The sequence below is a fragment of the Zootoca vivipara genome, chromosome 5, assembly GCF_965207765.1.
Source record: "Zootoca vivipara chromosome 5, rZooViv2.hap1.1, whole genome shotgun sequence".
NCBI classification, from domain to species: domain Eukaryota; kingdom Metazoa; phylum Chordata; class Lepidosauria; order Squamata; family Lacertidae; genus Zootoca; species Zootoca vivipara.
In genome coordinates this window covers 14009976-14015335 of record NC_142588.1, presented here as the reverse complement: position 1 = coordinate 14015335, position 5360 = coordinate 14009976, and the positions used below count along the sequence as shown (strand labels likewise).

At 42.6% G+C, this 5360-nt stretch overlaps 1 long non-coding RNA gene across 1 annotated transcript; it reads left to right on the top strand.

The window, feature by feature from the left end:
• The first annotated feature begins 684 nt into the window (after positions 1-684).
• LOC148685571 (uncharacterized) lies at positions 685-4064 on the top strand. The gene is made up of 2 exons (XR_015950140.1): positions 685-1707; positions 3046-4064. It is a non-coding gene; the product is annotated as an uncharacterized LOC148685571 (long non-coding RNA).
• Positions 4065-5360: the final 1296 nt, after the last annotated feature.

Below are 5360 nucleotides of genomic sequence, written 5' to 3'. Positions count from 1 at the left end.
CATCACATACATAGTATTAAAACGCAATCCCCGATTGTGTGGAACTATCACACGTGACTAATCCAAGAATTAACGGTAAAGGTAAAGGGACCCCTGACCATTAGGTCCAGTCGTGACCGACTCTGGGGTTGCACGCTCATCTTGCATTATTGGCCGAGGGAGCCGGCGTATAGCTTCCAGGTCATGTGGCCAGCATGACAAAGCTGCTTCTGGCAAACCAGAGCAGCACATGGAAACACCGTTTACCTTCCCCCTATTTAACTACTTGCATTTTGATGTGCTTTCGAACTACTAGGTTGGCAGGAGCTGGGACCAAGCAACAGGAGCTCACCCCGTCACAGGGATTCGAACCGCCGACCTTCTGATCAGCAAGCCCTAGACTCAGTGGTTTAGCCCACAGCGCCACCTGGGTCCCTTATACTTTTAATTATATCCATCTAAATACTAACCTCAATAAAAAACCAGGGAGATGTTTGTCCTTAGTTGAAATTCACTTAAAAATTGCCCAAGCCCTAATCTTTCACTCTGGATCTCTGCTTTTCTTTCATATAGGATCCAACTCTTGACTGATGTGTCCGGGCAATTATCTGAAAATAGTGATGAATGTTACTGCGAGAGTGTGCAAATGACTGTTTGGAGAGTTTAAGCTTGGATCTATATTAAAGGTCAGTTATCAAAGGAAAAAGGAGGCAAGAATGGATTATTTGCTGCTTGCAGTGAGTAGAATTTTAATGTCACTAATGTTGGTTATTAAGCGTAAATACACAAAGGTTTAAGGAAATCAAAGGATGAATGCAGTCCAGGCTTCTGGCAGTGTCCCCAAGGAGTGCTTGTGCTCAGGGAAGAGCTAAAAATACAAAATGAAGCTTTTTAAGGCAATTGGGTTTTAAAATATACCCTCTTTGTGAATGGCCCAATTCATTTTGCACAGCATTCTCCTAGGGTTCAGAGACCTCTGGCACACAGGAAGCCAGGCCAAATCTATCCTCGCGGGTTCCTAAGAATCAAGAGCTCGACAGGTTTTATGTTTAAAGAAAACCACTTATAAGTCAATTAGCTTTGTAAAAGACTTTGGAACACCCTTGTGAGCTTGACCAATGATTCAGAAGATAAAAGACAAAGCAAGCCTCTCAGCAGAGTCCAGTTCTTCTGTTTCAAATTTCTGATGTGTAAACTTAAAGAGAAAGAGAAAGAGAGAAATTGTTTATAAAGCAAAGCATTCATTGTCCAGTAGCCAATGATACTGGGTAACTCTTGTATTAACAAATGTAGCTAACACATTACAACTGCAGACTCTGGAATCTTCAAAAGGCAAAACCAAACTCAATGTCTCGATATGCTTTTATATATTGAGTGGACAACTAGCAGAAAATTCCAGTTTTAAAAGAGAGAAATAATCACCAGTATTTTTGTTTGTCTGAAAATTAGGTCTCCCTGCAGTGGTGAACCTGTATCAAGGCTACACCACTTCAGACTGCAGATGGAGAAAGTGGTCAAAAATGCATAACCTATCATGAAAACTAGATATTGTGGAAACAAGTCTTAGCCTAGTCTTCTCCCTGACATGCTAGTTTTCTCTGCGCAGGGAGGGCTTGCCTGAAGGAACAACCAATTATCTGATTCTGCCCCGCTACAGTTTGAACTGATACATGCCAGACAGAGGTTTACCAACTCTGTCAAAATGAAGCCATTTCTGCTTATTACCAGGTGAGTTTCCTTTATAGAAAGTTACTGTGATAATACACGAGAACGAATAATTAGAGGGTGAATACAGACAACCAATGTATGTGGTTAATGTGGTGAAGTTTGCCTGCTTAAATGTGCAGAACATGCAGCAAAACAATAGCGGCTGGCTTTGTGGTATTCTGTGACAAACTGTTGACTGGCTTTGTTGCTAAACAGTGAAGACCCATGCCTCCATGCATGACCGCAATGCTTTCACTATTCTCTGTTTCTTTGTTTAGGGCAGGGTATTTCAACCAGGGGTCCATTGATTCTTGAGCTCCGTATCCCCCCAGAGGTTCTGTGAAATGTTACAAACTCGTCCCTTAAGCCCTTTGCTTTCTTCTCTTGCCAGTTCCCCCAGCTCTGAGAGTCAGAGTGCCCACAATTAACATGTCGTCTCATGGCATAGTTTGCCAAAGTAACCAACTTTCATGCTGGGAACTCTCAGAATAGTGTTGCTTCAAAGAGGTCAATAACAGATTTCCTCATCTTTCCAGAGTTGTCCTCCCACCCACATACTCTTAGGGAGGTAAAAAAAGGCTTTTGAATTTTGAGCTTGTGAAGCCATCTATTGCATGTAATTTCACACTTTCAAATCAAGAATTAAACATGTACAACCCCCCCCCCACAGCCCTTTCGGTATACAACACACCCAGAACTGTAACTTGAGAGATATGGCAATCTCATCAACAAACAGACAGTTTGCTTAATCTGAAATAAAGCGCATATGAATTTTATTTATATATTTCACTTATAAAGATGTATTAATATTACAAGGTGTTCCTCTCAAGCCAAGCCAAACCTTAACAGAATATTAAAAATAAATCACGAAAATAAATATTTCACGATATACAGGACCGGCTCTTCCATTAGGTAAGTAGAGATCCCTGCCTCAGGTGGCAGACCAAGAGGGTTGTAGGCAAGTGACCCTGACACTTTTGCTGCTGCCTTTAGCCACTGGCAGGGCTGCTCACCACCTTTTTTACTAGCTTACGTTGCAAGTCCTACTCAGGCTCAGCTGCTGCTGCCTTGGAATCCATTTTCAGTGCATTTCCATGTCACTTTCCAAACTTGCAAAAGTCTGTTGTTGCTGCTGCTGCTGCTGCTGCTGCTGCTGTTGCTGCTGTTGTGGTTGTGGTTGTGGTTGTGGTTTTGTTGTGCTAGGGCAACAGGGCATTTTAACCTGCTTCAGTTGTGCAAACTTAAAATTCCAGGATGTGCCTCAACCCCTCTTATGTCCTAAAGAAGACATTTAGAAGAGTTTGGTTTCTTTTATTGTATTATGAAGAAGCTTTAACAAAATATTGTTTTTTAAAAAAGAGAGATTGCAGAGCAAGATGGCGTGGGACAAGCGAGGGAGGGAAGGGCAGAGAGGGGCAGCGGGGGCACCTGACCTAACCTCAGGCCCCCCACCATATCTTGTTCCGAACATGAAAACAAATGAAGAGCACTTGGAACAGGAATCTTGAACTTAAAATCGGAAAACTATGATGTAGAAGCATGCTCAGACGCCGAAAACCGCGCCCGCCCAGACACCGACGCTGCAAATCGTGTTTGTGCAGACACAGATGCCAGAAATCACGGCCGTGCGTGCTCACACACATGTGCATTGCAATCCGGGCCACGGAGGGATCTCCGCTGGAGTGAACCAGCCCAGGCGAGGTACTTGCCGACCCCTGCCTTGCAGTTTCACAATGTGTCCTCAAAATAACCGTGAGGTGAGTTTGGCTGAGGGAAACTGACTGGGCCAAAGTCACCTCAGCTGAGCTTCATGGCTGAGGAGATACTTGAATCTCTGGGTCTCCCAAGGTCTAGTGCAGCTTTCTATTTACTTGAATTAACCACACTGACTTCCATGTCATCCGTTTTATTGGTGTACAAAAGAAACAAAGCTTTCACTTGCTATTCTCTGCTCTTTTGTTTCCTCCCTTTGGATCCCACAAACAAGGAAATATAGCTATCCATTTCACACGTTTTTTGCAGAAAGGCATCTTGAACTCATCAAGGAAGCAACAGCAAATAACTGCTCTTTAAGGTGTGGAATCTGTATAAAGCCCATGTTTTTTTGTCATACTCACTTTTTAAAGAAGTATGCTTAAGTTTTAAGCTGTGCGCCAAAACCATAATGCGTGAAGCGACTCGCAGTCTCTTGCTCTGTTTTCACCAAGGAAAGAGGGACAGACAATCGTTACTGCTGCTCTACAGCTATTTCTTTCAGCTGTATTGAAAATTGCATTTAAAAACTAGTTAAAAGAAGCCTAAGATGTCGAGGTGATTTTTCCTTGCTCTTGTTTTTAGCAGTGATTTCAATGACTGTGATAAAGCAGATTAAAACCAGAGAGACTGAGTGTGGTTCTGGTCCTTTGCATGCAAATTTTCTTCATGTGAACAACAACCAATATTTATCTCCAGTCTTTTCATTTCCGAGGAAAAAGAGGGTAAGGCATTATAATGAAAATATTCAAACAGTCTTAACTACAGTGTCATTAGCATGGGCTAATTACCAGCGCCTTGTGATTTACGTGTTTTTGGATTCATTGAAAGCATTTGGAGCTGTTTCCCCCCTCTTTGTTAAAAAAAATTAAATTTAAACAACAGAGGGCATAAGAGAGGCTGATAGAATCATGAATGATGTGGAGAAAATGGGCAGAGATCCCCCCCATCCATTTAATACTAGAATGGGGTCCTCTAGCGAAATTGATAGGGAGAAGGATCAGCACAGATAAAAGGAAGTACTATTAGACACAATGCAAGGATATACAATGATGCTTTCCACTGCCACAATGGCAGTTGAGTTCTCTCCCCTCTGCTCACAGTGTTCAGGCACAGTCACTTGTACTGCCTTTGCTCCTCATCGCTGGCTGTCACCAGAGAACTGCTCAGTGCGATGACATCACAACACCAGGAAGTATATGCAAATGTTGCAATGGGGTGGGAAGGGTGGGGAACAACCTGGCATGCAAGTATAACATCCAGTGGCATTTGTAAGTACGGTAGCTTGGAGAACAGGCCTAACCGTAGGTAACAGCCATCATAGCAAAATGAAATCTCTCTATATGAATATACCTCTGAACACCAGCAGGTCAGGGCAAATAGCAAGAGATGGACAAAGGACTTGTCAGATCATTGGTCCATCTATGGTCCACATGGACTGGTAGAGGCTCCCCAGGGATTCAGGCAGGAATCTCCCCCTCCCTTTTATCAAGGATGGAATCTGGGATCTTCTGCATGCAAAACATTTGCTCTGGCACTGAGCTATGGGCTTATTCCAACATCTTCAGATATCCTGCTCATAAACCCCTGAACACTGGGTAGGAGAACTGACCTATGGTTTGAGTCTATCTGATAGGTTTTCAAACGTTTATGTGCATATATTTAATTGTTGTCAACCACTTTGATACTTTTTAATGAAATTGTAGTACGCAAGTCCTTTTTTTCACCAGCAAATACATAAATTGGGGCTGTTCTCATGCTACAATGCTCTTATATATATTACTGTCATTGATCCAGTGGTTTCCAGTGGCACTGTGGGCATTCCCACAACCTCCATCCTCTGGGGAGAAAGCACTCTACTCTTTTTAAAGTGGGCTTCTGATACTTTTTACTGAAATACAAAAAGTAAGTAGGTAGCAAAT